Here is a 19,342-nt window from a genome sequence, read left to right as displayed (position 1 = left end):
TGTGACAGCAGGCACCCCAGGGTCCCTTTGAAGCCTGTCCCCCCCCAATGACCATGAAACAGACTTTAGACTCATAAGAGTCCCCAGAAACATCTGCCCTGCTCTCCCATAGAGCAGAATGCCAAGAAAAATTTAATGAAATGTAAGAAGGGCAATTGTAGAGTCTCGCATCTGGGCAGGAACAACCTCAGGTTCCAGTGTAAGTTGGGGAATGACCTATTAGAGAGCAGTGTAGGGGAAAGGGACCTGGGGGTCCTGGTGGACAGCAGGATGACCATGAGCCAGCACTGTGCCTTTGTGGCCAAGAAGGCCAATGGTACCTGGGGTGGATTAGAAGGGGGGTGGTCAGTAGGTCAGAGAGGTTCTCCTGCCCCTCTGCTCTGCCCTGGTGAGACCATACCTGGAATATTGTGTCCAGTTCGGGCCCCCTCAGTTCCAGAAGGACAGGGAACTGCTGGAGAGTCCAGTGCAGAGCAACAAAGATGAAGGGAGTGGAGCATCTCCCATGTGAGGAAAGGCTGAGGGAACTGGGGCTCTTGAGCTTGGAGGAGACTGAGGGGTGACCTCATTAATGTTTACAAATATATAAAGGGTGAGTGTCAGGAGGATGGAGCCAGGCTCTTCTCGGTGACAACCAATGGTAGGACAAGGGGCAATGGGTACAAACTGGAACACAAAAGGTTCCACTTAATTTTGAGAAGAAACTTCTTCTCAGTGAGGGTGACAGACACTGGACCAGGCTGCCCAGGGAGGTTGTGGAGTCTCCTACTCTGGAGACGTTCAAGACCTGCCTGGACACCTTCCTGTGTAACCTCATCTGGGTGTTCCTCCTCTGGCAGGGGGATTGGACTGGATGGTCTTTTGAGGTCCCTTCCAATCCCTAACATTTTGTGATTCTGTGATGATCCTCCAGCATCATATCAGCAACCTCAAGAGCTCAAGAAACTGTGATGAGCTGCAAGCAGAGAGCAAGGCAGAATGACAGCACTGCAACTGCCTTAGCAAATCCCTCGCTCCTAAACGTATCCAAGCCAAACATAAGGAGAAGAGCAGGCAGGTGAACTGTGCCTCCCTAATCCTACACCTTGGTGACATCTGTCTGCCTGACCCAGAGACCTCTGTACCCGCAATCCTGCCTAACACCGAGTAAAAGCACAATGGTGAGATGCTTGGGCCGATTTCTTAGCAACTTTAGTGCATTGCAAAATACACTGAAAATTAGAGCAGTTACGCATTGGGAAAGAAGAGTGACAGTTTCTGGCAGCCTAGAGGTGACAAGCAGAAATCTGGAAGTGTGGCATTAGTTATTTCAGTACAATACTGTGTGATAAATAATGTAAACACATTTAAAGTTCAAGGAATATCAGATAAGATTCAGAACACTTGGAGACTGAAGCTTTTATTCTGAGATACTCATCTCACCCTGCAGCACTCGGGATAATGGCAGGGCCCCGGCGTTCACCACAAACTGTGTCCAAGATTTCTTCCAGCCCAGTAATGATTTCACTTTTAGACCAAAGCCTGAGCGTAAAGTTCTGCCATGACAGAGTACGTAGCGCTCAGGGATACGTGTGCCTTAAAGAACCTTTAAATTTTCTCTGTTCCCTTGGCAAGATTAACTCAGATGAACTTTAACCAGTTCTTATTTATTTTTACTTGATTTTCAACACACACGGGGTTTTTTGTTGTTGTTTCTGAAATTAAAAACCCTTTACTTATCCTTGCATTTTAACTGCAAATAACTATTCACTGGAAAATAGTGCTATTACGAGTTGCTCTTTTTAGTATTTTTACTACTTATTGGAACCAAACCTAGAATAACACCTCTTTTTGTCATCTTTGCGACTATGTGGTGACAAAACCTGTCAGTTGTCACGTCTGGTATTGCCATTATTAATAGCAGCTATTCAACAATTGCTGAGATGCTCGTGGCCTGTAATGACAACTGTCAGCCAAAGAGGTTTCTCTCTGTTGGCTATAATCCAGATAATGTGAGAATATCCACCCAGTGAACCAACCTATGGGGAGGTACATTTGATTTATGCGAATTTTGCAAACCAAAAAGCACTCACAATGCCTGCTGGGTATTTCCCTTTTCTTATATCTTCTTTTCTCCTCTTTTATCTTTCTTTTTTTCTATTAATTTTTCTTTTCTCCCCCCCCACCCCCGCTTACTTGAGATGCTCATTCCCAAGACTCCCTCTTATTATCCACTGGTGTTTGACAAAATGAGGAACCCAAACCTTGTCTGTCAGCCTCTCCAGAAGCAGAAAATATAATTTACTCTGATTTAAGCTCTTCTTAATCAGAGCTATGGGTGCAGAGAGGTGTACCACTTTGGCAGCTGCGAGAGGTGATGCAGTCAAAAAGCTTCCTTGCACTCAAGTTGCTGCTAAACATGGTCAGTTTACCCTTCTCTCAAGCACAGCAGCTTGTCAGGCTGCAGATCCTTATTTGGAATTATTTTTGTGCGGCTGGAGCGGAGCCTGGGTCAGGTCATGTGTTTCACCAGAGGAGGAAGTTTCTGAGGATGACCATCACGGATGCAATAAACCCACACAATAGCGACCAAGGTTTTCTCTCCACAAGCTTGGCAGCAGCAAGAGCTTATTCCCTTGTGTGTGTGTTGAGGGGGGTGAGACACAAATACTCTCTGAGTGTCAGGGAAGTTTCTCGGTCAGCTTTGAAGCATTTTTCAACAAAACCACCCACCTTCTCGCAGATACCCTCAACCCCCACATGCTGCACAAGTGAAGCCTTGGGGGCATTTTCTTCCTTGTTTCTTTTCTCACCACTGGAAGTAGCAAATGAAGGACACCTCGGTCATTGCTGGATGTGAGATTATGGTATTGCAGCTCGTTTCTGCAAACTGCCCTTTCTTTAGTCTGATAACGCTGCATGAGCAATCCCTGCTCGTTTTTCTGCAGGGGGAGCTTGTAGTCCAGTCTAGACACTTGCAGTAGAAAAACCAACTGCAAAACATCTGGTTTGCTCAGCCGGAGTCCGGATTAACTAAACTTCTGCCATTACCACCCTAATGAAGAAGGTGAGAGGACTTCAGTCACCCGGCCAGTGCTGCGTGCCATCAAATCCTCCTCTGGAAGAGACAAGTTATGAAAGCAAAGCCTCTGCTAGAGAAGTTTTCCTTAACAGATCTGTAGGGCGGTGACACTTTCTTTCTTTAGGAGCACTCTCTAAAAAGGAGAAACATGAAGGTGACAGCCCCTGGGTGACAAGCCAAACCTCTTCCACTGGAAGACTCAGACACCCACACCTCAAACCCAGTTTCTACATTTCTATGCCAGCAGACCAAGAATTTCCATGGTCATAAGCCAGAGGGTACAAGTCGTGCTTCCCAGCAGCTGCCTGGTCATTGTCCTGGTGGCACTCGGTGATCACCCCCACCTGTCTGCTTGGAGACTTTTCACGATAAAAAGATGCCTTTGTAAGCAACAGATGACCCTCGAATTTCATAGATGTAGCGATGCCAGCAAATGCTTTTCTCCACTAAAAATAACAGCAAATGAAATACAGGCTGATACATGTTGCATGGGAGGTCTTTTCCTTCTCTGTCCTTGACAAGTCATTTACTGGCTTTCTCTTATATTTCATAACAGCATTTTTGTCCAGACACTCAAGGTGAGTTGTGTCTCTGTCTATGTTCAGTCTTCTGTTTCTGACATTAAGAAAATCTGCAGAATTCACCCATGCTACCTGGAGTAACCATAGCACAGGCATTTTCGTGAAATTTGAAAATTGTTAGCGAATGTGCATGATGTTTGGATCAAATGAAAATAGAAGAGGGGGACAAGAAGGGAACGTTGCTTGAGGATATCCCACTTGTAATTTTCTCTGCACACTGTGGGATGATGAGATGGGAGACGAGGAAACATGTTTTACTCCTTGACATTGACACTGTTCAGTCTCCAATATCTGTCCAGTGCCACCCCCAAACCAGTAATAGCTCACCCTTGGAAATAGCTCAAAATTTTTATAATATATTGAGAATCAGTAAATCAAGTGTTAATGATGTAGCAAATTTTGTCCATGCTGTGTGTTTCATTCAAGTCATGCAGTGTGGTTTTAAAAGATTGACAGAAAAGCGTGACTTGGCAGAAAGCATTGCTAGTATGAGGTTTAAAAGCCATCCTCTAAAGCAATTAGAAGCCATCGGCTTCTGTGACAGAAGAGCCCATCAACCCTCTCTCATTGTTTGCCACCCCACCATCTGCTCAGTTCCCTACAGACTGTTATGACCTTTCCCTATACTCCACCAAAGCAACAATGATGGTTGTATTTGTAACATCCATGGAATTCAAGCAGAGAAGGACCAGCAGATCATTCCACCTAATCTGCTACATTGTCCAGGCCGTAGTGCATCACCCAGTTAATTCTGCACAGACCACAGTGGATTTGAATGTGTCTGTTAACTCTCCCATGGACCTAATCACCTTGGAGTTAGGACCAGGACAAAGAAATGCCTTGTAACAAATCATTATCTGGTCATATGCTTCAGTACTTTGTGAGTCTCCTGGAAGGATCAGGCAGCCTTGCCCCCTCTCCATCCCACTGACCAGCTGATTACAAATAAGCTAAAACTAAAGATATCTATTTCCTTCTCCCACCTCTCCTGTGAAATACCAGAGATTCATCTAGTCCCTCCTCCATGGTTTATAGGTAGCAAAAAGCTTCCCTTTACTTAAAACACAGAATCACAGAATGGTTGGGGTTGGAAGGGACCTCTGGAGATCATCCAGTCCAACCCACCTGCTAAAGCAGGTTCACCAGAGCAGATCACACAGGAATGTGTCCAGGTGGGTTTGAATGTCTCCAGAGAAGGAGATTTCACAGTCTCTCTGGGCAGCCTGTTCCAGGGCTCTGGCACCCTCAAAGTAAAGGATTTTCCCCTTGTGTTTAGCTGGAACCTCCTGTGTTTCAGTTTGTGTCTGTTGCCCCTCATCCTGTCATTGGGCACCACCAAAAAGAGTCTGGTCTCATCCTCTTGACACCCACCCTTCACATATTTATAAGCATGTGTCTGGACGATATACCTTGCTTAAAAGCTCAAGGTCATACTGGTTAACAGATTTGGGGTGAAGTAGAAGTACTCTTTCAGGTCCTATGGTCATGTTGACTTGTGCTGCAGAGGGTTTCCACCTGGCTCTTCTTCACAGCTTCAAATAATTTTCTGAGCTCCTTTGGCATCTCTGTCCCAAGTAAAGCTTTTTCAATTAAAGGACCTTGCCTGCTGGAGGCCTCTCAATTAATCCTGTTAACTGCTTGTGGTAAATAGCAGGTCAACCCACTGAGGACTGAGGTATTTTTGCCAATTAGTGGTTTGGGTTCTTACCAGCTTCTCTTCTACACCTAGCCAGTTCCTTAGAGAGTCTAATCTGATCATGTAGTTCTGTAGAATGGGAATCCCAGGCAGAAATAGTTTTTGTTCCCCTATTAAAAACAAGCCCTCTGGATGTTCAGGGATTTCTTTCTGTGTGACTGACCTTGCAAATAACGGAGAAAATATAATGTCTAGTTCTAGCACAATCAAGCAAAGACCATAGTTACTTTATTTCTGTAGCAGAAACAATGCTGCAGGACTTGTATTGCTCTGGTTAGGTTTCTCAGCCAGACTACACAGGCCTCTGGAGGCACTTACAGCTCTGTAGCACCCTCATGTTTGTCATTTGCATGTAGCAGGTGTTTTGTGACTAAGTAATGGACCATTTTGCAGAACTATAAACACCTCAAAACACTGACACAGGGTGTTTGGTGAGGATAAAATAATTTCTTGTAAAACAGTGTGAAAGCAAGCCTCATTTTTTCTACAGCGTGGCAGCACAAGCAGATTTCCCACATACCCCAGCATGCCCCACTCCTGGTCTGTGTGTGGCACTCTAGCCAGGAGTGAGCGTGTCCTTCACCACTCATGCAAGGTTCTACCTCCATTAGGATCCTACCTTGTGTGGGGTGATACCGCACCATCCAGTGCCATGCAGGAATACGGACATGAGACTCCGCAAGTGTTGCAGTTTTGCTGGGCCAGTGCTGCTCCAACCAACCACAGGTGTCTCTCTGCAAGGTAATCATGTTGGTCTTCATTGGAGCAAGCTCTGCCACAGGTCTTGCTCCAACACAGCACAATGAGTCCATTATAGAGAGCTTGCAACAGAGGCTCATAGGACATGACAAAAATAGTGAGAAATCATGATCATCAGGGAAAAATATTTTAAATAGGATGGTAGGGCCTTGCTACGTATACAAGGTCATTGTTAAAATAGCAGTGCGGTGGGTGAATGTCTCAGAATTTAGTTAATTTTCAAGCTGACTTTTCTGCCTCTTCATGAATGCATACAACGGTGGCATGGGCCCTGTGACATGTGTCCCTGTGACATGTGTCCCTGTGACATGTGTCCCTGTGACATGTGTTCCTGTGTTGACTGTTTACTATTAAATCACCCAAACTGAAGGCGTAACTGGAAGGGCAGCTCTGTCAGCACAGCAGAGTCCCAGCTGTCCCCCAGATCTGCACACTGGCTTGTGTGGAAGACCCTGTCTTCCTCCTGCTGTCCAAAGGGATGACTTCACCCAAGTGTGCCATGCAGCCACCCAGAGTATCTCCAAGGAAAAGCACTATTTCCTAAATTTTCCTGCCAGTAGAAAACAGGGCATGGGACCTGGGATGAGATATTGCATCTCAGTGTAGGAATTGGTATGTAGCCATGGGTTATGCTTGAAGGCTTGGAAATGCTCCCAGGTGACCAGTTTAGACATAACATGTGTGAAGTGGCCACTGTAATTAACTAGAGAGGGGGAATCCAAGGCCTCAAAGTACTGTTCATGATTTGCCCATGTCTAAACCCTCTGTTCATGGGATTATAGGAGAGCACTGGCTTCACCACGTGCTTGCGTCTGTTCAGGCAGCTGTTTCAGACAAAGTGAAGTGCATATACGTGTGTGTAAGTGTTTGAGGCAGAGGCCAATACATCCAATGGGTTGTATTTCACTCTGACTCCTTCAAGGAAAACCAAAGCCTCTTGCAAGCATATTTCTCCTTGGATATGGTTCATAGAAGTTCGGTGTTGAGCCTGTCCCAAGAAACATCACATCTAGGGCTGACAGAGTCCAGAGGCAGTGGAGAGGGAAACTGGAGCGGTAAATAGAAAATAATTTCCCTTGTTCCTTTGAAGTCTCACGGATGCAGTGCTGAAGCCAGCCCTCTTGGAAAGCACAGCGGCTCGCTGGATTGTAAATTTAAATACACTGGGGCTCCTTCAGAAACCATTTCCGACTTCTGTGAGCAAAGAGTTGTGAGAGATCAAAGCCTTAGGTAAGTAGGGCACCTATTACACCGAGCCTTTCTCTTTTCTTGAGAGGAGATGGGAGATAGGAGGAAGTTTGATGATTTTGCAAAGCTAAACCGAAAGTTTATTTCGGTAGCTGGGGGACATCGCAGCGTCTTCACAGTGGTTTTGAATTTGCATCTCTCAATATCTGATTTCCCCAGTGTGCAAGGAACATACTCAGGCACTTCAAAAAATGTGTCAAGAAAAGGGGAATGATGCTAACAAGACATCATCCTTGTTGAACTTACTTTTCTTTGAATTTAAACTGTACCTGGGGGTGACATTGTTAAAATTATTTCTCTTCTTATTTGTCAGATGCCTCTTTTCAAAAGCCTAAATATAATTGCTGGGGAAAACAGAATTTTGGGGTATGTTCATGATGTTGCCTTGATGCGTACTGTCCCCCGAGTATGGTGGAAAATATCCGTGTGCCCGAAAGAACATGGGAAAGTGGGAAAATCCTAGGAAAATATAATTCCTGCCTATTTTTCTTTCCTCAAATGTATTCCAGAGTCTCAGGAGCCTGAGGCGCCTCGTGGGATTTGCAGTAATGCAGTAATGCAAGATTGCTCTATTGCAGTAGGGCAAATCTGGGTAACATCCCACCGTTCCTGGGGCAAAAAGGTGGATTTGAGCAGGCCAGGTGTGACCTGAGTGCCCATGCTGTTTCTTCCTTAATTAACAGCTTCTTTGTAAATTGACTCCAGCGAGAGTCATGCTGTAAGAATAAGATTTGGGGGAAGCAGCTTCTGAGGATGGAAACTGAATGACTCAAAGCTGCTGAGATGAAGACCAGACCAGATCAGTGGGATATGTCATCATCTGCTGGATGCTGCAGAAGGGTTTTGATAAAGACCCTTGGCACTGACTGGCTAATGCTGCAGGTTGGAGACATCCACCTGGCCTGGAAAATTCAAAAGCTCAGGCCAGTCCTTGGCTAGCACGTGATATTGCAGCTCCATTCCTGGCTTATGCTGGGGCAGAAAATGGCCCTCAATGTCTCGTTCATCAGGGGGAAACTGGGTCTCACATACTCTGCTTTACCTGTTGTGCTAAGCATTTTAATGTTAGTCCTTTATTAAAAAAACATGCCAATCATTATGTTTCTGGAAGTCCTTTCCCAAGATTTCTCCACTTCTAGAATGGATATTGATGTGTCTGAGTCTGCTTTTGTGGGGAATTTGAACTCCTTTGTACACTATGTTGCTCCTAATGAATGTTTTGTAATTAATGTGATAAGTTCAATGAAAGTATTTAGTAACATTTTATTCTCTACTGACTAATTCAGGGTGGAAGATGCCAGACAAAGGTCAGTGATCACTTGCAACAATGTTTTACACACTTCCTGTCGTAGGAGTTTGTGTGTTTTAAACAACTGTAAGTTTAATACATGTTTCATGATCTTTTACTTGTTTGCACAGAATTAGGTGTGCGGGGTCAAATTCTAGTTTATGGTCCTGTTATAAGTTCAAAGTCCTGTAACGTTAATGATATTAACCATGGATCATGTTAATGATGTTAACTTCAACCACGGAAAAACCTGAGCAGAAAGTTTGCACAAGCCTTAATGACGTGAGCTCTGAATACCCCATTCATGCTTATCTGAGGATGAATTTCACCTGCACTGGGAGCAGATTTTATTCTTTTACAGTTCTTTGAATGATATTTTATAAAGATGTCTCTCGTGCCTTTTAATGCTCTTTTCTTTTAATGTTCTCTGAATTTAACTGCCAATAAGGTAGTTCAGAGGGCTCTAAGGTTTTTCTTTGGGTATTTAGCCATGACTGAAACTTCTCTATTTCTCCAGAAGCCTCAACAAACTGTTGCTTTGAAGGTTATGTCTCTGGTATTCTAACAAACTGCTGGGAAACTGAGAGCTTTCACAGCAGCCACAGGGAAGCTGGCGCATGAATCTTCCTGCAATTCACTAGAAGGTGACGACTACACTATTGCAAAAGTTGAAATGCAAACTTTGATCAGGAGCTCACATGACAGCAGTGGGCTGCAACGATTACATGACCATGTGCTGCTTTTAGACTCACATTGTGACACTTTCTTCACTTACACATCTTTTTTAAATTTTCCGCCATGGTGCAAGCAGCAGTGAGACTGTTTGTGCAACAAACGCCTGACACCTCAGGACAAATCACACCAGAACCAGGGAGAGCTGTCTGAATTGTAATCAGGAACAACAACCCCATTTCTACAAAGCTATCCCTCCCTGGGGTCTTGTGCTATTCCTTCATATGTTTTGCAGTGAAAGGCTGTTTATAGTCTTATTATAGGGTGTTTAGCTTTAAATGTCAGGAAGCATCTGCTGGCACATTTCTCAATAGGAGTTCTACATTCTGCAAGTGAATTTGGGTAGCTGTCATGAATATAGATGGGAGTCCCCTCCAGGGGTTTGGATCATGTCTTTGAAGGCAAGTTAAAGCTCCCTTGTTGCAAATACGCTTCATAAAACAGGGTTCTCTGTAAACAGCAAAGCTGACTATTCAGCTGTGGACATTCTCATCTTCCCTCATTCCAGTAACATCCACTCTCTGGCCCATATTGTGGACATCTCTGGGAGATTTCTTTTGCTGGTATTATTGCCACATGTGAAGGCACGCTTCCATGAGACACTGGTTTCAGCCATAAAACTGGCTTAAGAAGTTAACCTCTGCCAGAGCCTAGCATCACAGTTCATTGTCCCGTGGGCTGTGACAACACAAGTCTTTGAGAGGTCCTGGTTTGTTTTTTGGTTTTTGTTTGGTTTTTTTTTTTTTTGTTTTGTTTTGTTTGTTTGTTTTGGTTTGGTTTGGTTTTGTGTGGGTTTTTTTTTTTTTTTTTTTCTGAAAAGACATAGCTGTCATTGAAGTTAGTTGCTGAAAAGAACCTGTGGCTCTGGTGTGTGTGGCAATGATTTCAGGAAGTGGACAGAACCCCCACCAGCTTGTTGTCACTGTATTGTACTGGTGTGCTTTTATGTCAGGGAGTCATACAAGGGAACCAATCCAACAAAAAATTGAAACAAATACTCCTTTTTTTAAAAGAAAAAAAAGTTTTATTTTGTATTTTTCCAAATCAGCTCCCAGTTTGAGGATGGAGCACACAGGAACTTACAGAAGGACATGTCCCTATACTTTTCCCAGGATACTCATCCCTGTTTCCACTGCCTGTGCGTTTCTTTCTTGCCCTTTAGTGACCAGCAGGTCTCAACTTGTCCATGTCAGTCATTTGCCCTCCTTTCCTGATTTCTTACACCTGGAGATCAAGAGCTCTTGTGCTCTGTGGAAAGTGTCCTTAAAGATCCGCCAGCTCTGTCCTGCTCCCTTGTCCCTGATGGCAAGTTCACAGGGGGTCCTCTGACTAACTCCTTGAAGGGCTGGAACTTGGCTTTCCTAATATTCAGGGTCCTAACTTTACTCTTTGTTTGACCCATCTCCCTCAGGACTGTGAACTCCATCAATGCATGATCACTGCAGCCCAGGCTGCCTCCAACCTCGACGTCAGCAATGGTTTACTTGTGTTGGTGACCATCAGGTCCAGTATCACATCTCCTCTGGTAGGGCTGTCTATTACCTGGCTGAAATGTTATCCTCTATGCACTCCAGGGTCTCCTGGGTCGCCTACAGCTTCCCATGCTACTTTTCCAGCAGATGCTGGGCTGATTGAAGTCACCCAGCAGGACAAGAGCCTGCAAGTGCAATGCCTCCTGTAGCTGGAACAAGAAGGCTTCATCAATCGTCTCCCCTGATCAGACAACCTGTAGTAGACACTGGCCACAGGTTTCTCTTTGCTGCCTCGGTCACTGTGAGCAGTAAAAAGCTCTTGCAAAATGGCTTTCCATTAGGCAGCAGCACGTCTGTCTTCTCCCCTAAAGTATTGCATCATTCCTAAACAGTAGCTTTTTAACTCCAGACCAAGGGAGTTCTCATGCCATGAAAGCTTTAATCTCAGGCTGAACTCTTAGTTCCAAATTGTTAGCCATTGTTAATTGGAAGTTATTTTTATTTTAGTGACCAACACAGCAAAGGCAGGAAAGAACTGTAATTTTGTGTATCCTCCAAGACCAATCCCAAATGCAGTGTAAAAACTTCCCTACCAGCTCACTGACTCATAGCTGTAGTGCTTGCAGGTAAAAAGCTAGCAGGAGAAGACGTAATATCATTGTTGATATTAAACCTGAAATCTGCAGTATGTGTCATCTTTTTCCTTTAGAAGGCATTATTCTGTTCCAATAAATATATCATGAACTAATACAAGAACTGGAAAGTGAGCAGAAAAGAAGACTATTCATTCGTATCACCCAAAAGGGTGAATATTCCCATGGAAAACAAACAAACAAAAAATACAGTTTTACCAGGAGTTTGGGGCAGCCTGTGCCTTTGTTACATGAGAGAGACTTAGCAATTCTCACGTACTGAGATGTCTCTGGTGTGTTTCTGAACACCTCGTAGTCCCTGATGTCTCCTACTTGGTCTCTTGAGGAAGTGAAGAGCTATTATTCCCTTGGATGAATAAGAAAATATAAGTACAGCAGCATTAACTGACTCCCCCAGAGTCTGTCACAGAGGCGAAAAGGGATTTCAGTCTTATTTAAATGTTTTTCATTCTGCTATCTTTCCTTCTTTAGCTGTCCACATGACCCTATTAGTCATAACCATGGCCATTATCTATTGGGAGAACTTTAAATGACATAGTAAGCTTTTGGTGCCGTGTTTGCAGCCTTATCCGAGGCACCAAAATCCAAATAATAGATTTAATTTGAAAAAGTCTGCAGAGAACAGTGGTACTGACGAGTCTCTTTTCATTACCTGAGAACAAACAGCACAAAAAAGTCCCTGAACAGACAAGGTGTTTAAGGAGATGTGAATTAACTTTTAAAAAGCCTTCCACTTCAATAACGTGAATCTTGTTTCTTTGAAAAAATCCTTATTTATTTAAACCTGACATTAATTCTGAAGATGTCATCAAACCTAAAAGTAGGTGAAACAGGTTGGAAAAGGGCCTACAGGAGCCAAGCAAGGCTTGTGAATTAATGTTGGAAGTTTGAATTATTGAATTGTAGGAAAATCGGCAATGTTGATGTTGCTTGATGAACGCCATTATTTAGATTCCTTTTCTTTTTTTTTTAAATCTTAAGTTTTCATGTCACACCCTGTCACATTTGTACTTAGGTCAATTTTTAATTAATTTTTATTGTATTTTTTTTAGTTCTATCTCAGAATTATCATATTTGTAAAGTGTTTTGTTTTGTTTAGCTTTGTTTTTTTGTTGTTGTTCTTTTGGTTTTTTGGGGTTTTTTTTTGGCTGAAGAGGGCAATGAAACAAATAACTTTATGTCAAAAGCTGAACCTACACGTTTTGTTCTCACAGCCATGGCACCCAGGAGCCTGAACCAGGATTTTGTTGTACTGGGCACCATAAATTCCACAAATAATTAATTATCCTACAGAGGTCACATACATTTAACACATCCTTATGGAAGGTAATGAAATGTCTGACCTTTGAGAAAGAATATGTTTAGTGCTCAGATCACTCAAGTGCTGTCCAAGAAAATAAATCTGTTGACTGCTGAAAGAAGAGCACAATGTCTCATCCGCACCTCTCGCTGCTGCTTTGTCTGCAGCAGTGTGCACCGGCAGGTTTTTAAGGCTGCGTTGCTCTGAGATATAATACAGAGCCCTGCCTATGCATATACAAACCTTTGTAATACCTGATGTCATACCCGAGTCCAACGATCAATTGCTTTTTATTTACTTAGTGCTACCCAGTGCCATGTTCCACCCACAGCTTCGGGAACTTTGCCTTTTCTCTTGCCGCCCTCACTGGGAACACGAAGCACACCAAGACATCCTGTGACTTCTGGATCACGTTCAGCCTGTCCCTGCCCTGGTTTACCTCCAGATCCTGGAAAGCGTGGTGTTCCCCAGCGAGCTTCGCGGCCTGGGGAGAACCTGGTGTGTTCTGCTGAGAAACCACCTAGGGATTCTACAAGAAGCTGCAGCTTTTTGTATGGTGCTGAAAAAATCCCTTCTGCTTGCCTCAACAAACAGCTTCAGGTAGAAAAGAAGGTAAGATACAGAACAAGCAGGCAGGACAATTGCTTAATTTCTTCTGCTTCCTCTAGAAGAAATGCATTGATATATCTATCTATCCATCTATCTATCTATCTATCTATCTATCTATCTATCTATCTATCTGTACATACATATAGGAGCCCTATTTCAGCTATTTTTTTCCTTTGTGTGTTTTTTTTTTTTTTCTTTTCCTTTCAAATACTGAATTATTCCGCATGTTTCAATGTTGGTTCTTGATATTGGGTCTTGTGTCTAAGTTTTCTTTCTGTAGTACCAGCAGCACACAAAGGTAGCCTGAGTTGGGACCACTGCAGTGAGGGTTTAGCAAAGTTCTCCATTGTCAATGGGAAAGCACATTCCATTTTGCTGGCTTTGGATCTAGGCCCCTCTTCTCATTTAGAACTGCTGAAGAGAGCGCTGGGCTTCTCTTTCTCTGTATGCATAGATCTAAAAGGTGCTCAGAGCTCTCCCTATTAATTGCTTTTTAATTTGACAGTAAAGTCGTGAAACACAGAAACGTCTTACCCACGTCATACAGGGTTTTGCATTATAACTGACTGTCTCTGGAGGAGATGTGCTCTAGCTCAAACTGGTATCTGAGCCAGTTAATAAGTATTGTTTTCTGTCCTGTTGTGTAGTCAATGATAAACGGTCCCACCGTTTTTAACACTGGAGTGTGTGGGACTGGGATGTAGCATTTGCACCACTCGCTTAAGACCCTTAATAGATATCACAGGTGATTAGGTTTCACCTGGATATGCTTTTGCTTAGCATGGTTATTTTTCTTTCAATTAACTTGTATGTGCCACACCACGCAAAGAAATGAGGCCATCTCATGGAGGCCCAAAGACTTTTGAAGGCGGAGAACTGATTAGATGAAATGCATCCAAAATACCTTCTGTACCACAATGAAAAATAACCCCTTCCACATCTGATATAGGAAATCTCCCGTCCTTCTCTCATACCTGATACTAGCTTGACTCTCAATCCAGGAGTAAGACATTCATGGATCGAACGGGGATTTTCACCACAAAGTGTTGCTTTTCTCTCTCTGCCCATAAAACTTGACTGTTCAGGTATCCTGATGCAGGCAAAAGTCCCACAGAAGCTGGCAGGAGATTTTCTAAGTGAGGCTGCAAGGGGATGAAACTTTTTAGTTTTAGCTGAAGTTAACTTGCTGCACTAACTGCAATGCACATCTCTGCAAATGACTAATAAGTTCAAAAATAGTGCTGAAAGATTAAGGCCACACTGTTGGTGGCAGAGGCCCTTTATCTCTCAGTGTTACTTGCGTGCAAACCATCAGAGCAAAATAACCCATAGTTCATGTTACGAAGTAATTGTCCACTGCTTTCAAGTGAACGGTTTGCTTATTCTGAGTGATTAAAATTCTCTCTGGATCTCTCTTTAGCCAAATGTGTGGCTTACTGCACTTTGGCTTCGGTTCCAGTTGTTATCTTATTCATGACCTACACATAGTTCAGCATTACTGAAAGTAACTATTCCAGGCTTAAGAAAAACAAAGCTGGAAGGAAGACAACAGTGAAGTAGGCTAATTTGCTGATATCAAAGTAAATCATACTGTTTTTTAAGGAATATGAGTCTCTTCAAGTCAGCTGCCTGAAAACCTGCTTCCAGTTTCATGTGGAACAGTTTATCATCATAGGGCAAGACAGATTGCCAGGGCACGACTGGCCCGCTGGCTGTTGGCTTTAGGTGCTCGCATGGCAGTGCTTAGTGTGGATGGCCATGGATGTTCGCGTGTGCTCAGCACTGGCTCCAGGAGGAGCACGGTTAGGTTCTTGCATGTGTGTAAACTGACATAGAGGTGATGGTGAATAGCCACCCCAGTCCCAGAGACTGATACGGTAGGAAAGCTCAAATAGGTGATTTCTGCTTTGCTGTCTGTAGCTATGTATTTATTTAAGTATAATTATATGTATTTAAAACTGAATTTGCCACCTCAAAAGTTGAATTATGTGATTTTAGCCTTGTTTCTAATGCCATACCCCAAGCAGGAGCACTGAAAGGAGAAAGCACAGGTAGGTCATGGTGCATTAAAGACTTCGCTTTTCCCTGTATATTCTGATGATGGACAGCAGTGTGAAATGCCTAAGCTGAGGTTTGGACAATACTGTGGTGGAACCGAGGTCAAAGCTGGGCGCATGCCCTGTAGACAGAGCCAATAATTAGGATCCATAGATAAAGAAGATTCCTTTTCCTTTTCCCAGACTCACCCCAGGGGCTTGTGCAGCTCCCTACCTGCCTCCTTAGGTTGTTCAGTGTTATGCTTTCGTCCATTCCTTCCTTCATCCACCATTGCTCATGTGATCCTGAGTTTACTGGGACTTGCAGCTACTGCAGGTTGCCATTCCAGTGACCACCTGTCTAAATTACCTACTAAATGTTAAGACCTCCACTTTCTTTTCCCTGCTCTTTGGTAAGAGCTGTTGTGAGCAATTTATACTGTTTTTTGTCGTCAGGAACATTGCCCGTGCTTTCCGCACCTGCCATTTCACTTCTTGGACAAATAAGATTTAGTTTACTTTTCCACATTAAATCTACAGCTTTGGTTTTACAGCAATACAAAGGATATTGATACAGGTGTGAGGGAAGCAAGAACAATACTTTTGCTTAATTTATGCTTGTTTGCAACAGAGTGCTGTCTTGCATCTCAATTAGGGTTGCTCTCTCTACTATTCTCTTTTAGACGTCTCCACCCTGGGTGCAGTGTCCTTGTAGGTTCTGGAAAAATTGTCTCTATCTCAGAGTGTTTCTTTGCAAGGGCTCTGGCTCTGAGCGAAGTTAGGACGGCTGGAGTGGCACCTACCTTGCACATCTCCTGATGGCTGCTCTCCCATAACAAAGCCATCCAAATTGCTGTGTACCTCCTCTTGAGTTGCTGTAGCTTGTAGGAACTGTCTTGCGAGCACGAACTGAAATTGATGGTGATTTATGTTTATTTGCTGGGCTGCAAACCATGACTACTCCGATTAACATCCTCTCCAGCTGTGTCTGCTGCAAGATGAGCCAATGCCCCAGCTGCTCGTATTAGACTTCCCAGGTATCTCACAGGAACCCTCAGGCTCCACTCATAGCAAACACAGGCATCTGCCTGTAAACACATTTAAATCACTGGTTTCCAGGGCTTTTCATCACCATTATATCCATCAAGTACTCAGTTTGTCTTTCAGTTTGGGTCTGACTCTAGGGCTGTTTCACTTTATCTTAGCATGCTCCTACTAAACTTTTTCTTTTTTTTTTTTTTTTCCCATATATGAATCCTTTTTTTCCTGCTACCCAGCCTTTTCAGGTTCTTACGTGCGTCCCTTCTTCCTTTGACTCTTCTCCATCAAAGGTTGTAAGAGCCTTTGGGGAGGCCTCTTCTTGTTTCATTAACAAACAGAGGACTAGAAACACAAGCCAAAAACCTGATTGAAATTGTAGGATACTTGCAAGATGAGCTGCAGACTGAAACCAACTTCCAAGAAATCATTCATTCAAAAACTTTCCACCACACCAGATATTGATTAATGAAGCAATACACACTTCGGTCTGTTTAAATGCTGTGCCTCGATGGCGTTTTTGCCTCACATCACAAAGATGTTTGGGAGTCTTGAGGTATAGATATGCGACCCACAACTTTGCCATGTACCAGAGAGGTTTCTCAGCTGCAGCTGGCCACCAGACACTTCTTTTGACTCTGTCTGCTTGGCAGAGATCATAATTCTCCAGACTGACACCACTGTTTCCCTTCTGGTCAACCTTCACTGCAAAGCTGTGCCGCAGATGGGCTGGCCAGGCTAACGTGTGCTTTTCTTTATTTAGTTTATACCCACAATTTATTCTCAGTATTTTTCCTGGAGTAGTGTAAATATGGTCTTCCCGTATACGCTCCACAAACTCACTTTGGACACTGCCTTTGCTGAACTGCTTTGTGTTTTGTAGTGGTTTTTTCTGCTATGGACAAAATAGCAGTCTGAGTGTAGGAAAAAATCCATGTTGATGCCTTTCTGGGTAGACATGACCTGTCAAGCAAATGGCATCCAAAGAAACACTCCGACCTCTGTCTGAGTTGTTTGTATCTTCATACCACGTTCCCCACCAAATCTAATCCAATCTTGCTTTTCCTACAAGAAATTACAACTTTTATTTACTGCCACGAGATATTTATTCTGTTCTCATTATGCCATCGTTGCAAAGCTCTTTAGAGACTAAATGTGTTTTCTAGTACTTTGCTTTATTTGAGGGAACTTGAAGAGATATTAGCAGTCCTTAGAAGACATTTCTTCTTCATCCAAGTGCTGCAAATATTAGCTGTCAAACTAAGCCTAAGCAGTTACATCGGCAACTGTACACTTGGTACCAGCAGCCTAATTCGGAGCTCGGCAATAGGTAGAGCAGTGGAGTTTCACCTTTGAGACCTGTCACATCTTGGCTGAGGAGTACTTTGTCATTTGGCAAGATTCAAGGCTATAGGGAAGTTTGAAAGGCAGATTTGGAAATAATGGAACACAGCACAAAAAAGAAGCTAAAATAACAAAACACACCCTGAAGATGATGTGTAAGAATACAGTTTCTACCTGAAGTAGCTTCCACCTCTTTGTGTTATTTTGAGTTTGGAGTGTCCTGTCATTATCTGAAGATTATCTATCTCCTTGTGGGGAAGAGGCACCAAAAAAAGGTACAACACCACACCAGAGGGCTATGGGGTTTTTCTGTGTGTGGGTTGGTTTTTTTTTTTTTTTGTGTGTGTGTGTGTGTTTTGTTTTGTTTTTTTCCACTTCCTTTTTTAAGAAAACTCCTTAGAAAACTCTTTATTTCTCCTGCCTAGGCATTTGGTGTGGCAGTACTGCTGAAGCCTTACTTGTTCTCTTTCGTCTCTCAGAGTCTTTGGTTAAGTTTTCTGTTGTGTGCCTTCATTAGCACATTCTTCGCTTCAGGCTGTGTGTCGTTGCCTTCTGGAGATGCAGGAGTAAAACCTTGACCACTCTATCAGAAACAGCAAGCACTGTCTCTTATTATGGGGCTCACAGATAATTTTACCCTGCAAGCAGCACATGAAAACCAAACATGGTATGACAAATTGTAACATTGGGAATAAGACATTTAATTTAAATACCTGCCACTCTTTCCTTATATCTCTTTGATTTTAATGGGATCTTCTGTGATACTGCACCACACCCCAACAGGAGAAATTGCAATGATTATCCCTAAGTAAGGGCTATACCCACAGCGTCCTTGTGGCTGTGTGCACTGCTGTGTGCGTTTCTCACTGACTTAGCTGTTGCTGCATTCTCTCGCTGTCAGGTTGTCCTAAATTGTTGGGAGAAGAACATCCTTAATGCTGCCATCACATTTTGGGGCCCTGTGCATCCATCAGGTTATTCCTTCCTTTCATACAGCCACAGAGTGATTTATGTGCACAACTTTCATTTGAGTTAATGGGAATTCACTGCTTAAAGGCTGACTGTCCATGTGTGTGGAGATGAGAATAATGAAGGTCTTTGTTCTCATCCATGTAAGTGCAGAGGAATGTGCATTTCTGTTAAACACCTGGAGAACAGATAAAGGAACAATCTAGCGAAAAATAAAGTTGCTCTGAATAAAAGCAAAGATTGCCAGTTCCAGGACCTGGTATGGCTGTGCTGTGGCTGTGCTGGCACAGCATGGTTATATACGGCTTATTTACTGCCAACATGATGCTGCAATTGAAGTGCAAACTGTTGATAAAAATGTCATGCAGTCTCCTTGGGGAAATCTCCAGGGACATCAATGGTTTTGTGCCTATTTATGCCAGGCTGTATTAGTGCAGACATTTTTGATCTTTGGTTAATTAGCTAAAATCTGATGTTTCCAAGGGGAGTCAAACTCTCTCTTCTCAATACATTAGGCTCCCTGGGCCTTCTTTGATAAGATGACTAATTTTTTTCT

The 19,342-nt window shown here is 43.2% G+C and overlaps 1 protein-coding gene across 1 annotated transcript in view; it reads left to right on the top strand.

Moving 5' to 3' along the window:
- Positions 1–13,124: 13,124 nt before the first annotated feature.
- The window catches only part of LOC136115399 (phospholipid-transporting ATPase ID-like), an 88,901-nt gene continuing 82,683 nt past the window's right edge, over positions 13,125–19,342 (top strand). The window contains exon 1 of the mRNA XM_065861504.2: positions 13,125–13,402. The gene's annotated coding sequence lies outside the window, so the exon portion shown is untranslated. The remainder of the gene's footprint in view (positions 13,403–19,342) is intronic.

Source organism: Patagioenas fasciata, chromosome Z (genome assembly GCF_037038585.1).
Source record: "Patagioenas fasciata isolate bPatFas1 chromosome Z, bPatFas1.hap1, whole genome shotgun sequence".
In the NCBI taxonomy this organism is placed as follows: domain Eukaryota; kingdom Metazoa; phylum Chordata; class Aves; order Columbiformes; family Columbidae; genus Patagioenas; species Patagioenas fasciata.
The sequence above is the reverse complement of the archived record's forward strand: the minus strand, read 5'-3'. Positions and strand labels throughout refer to the sequence as shown.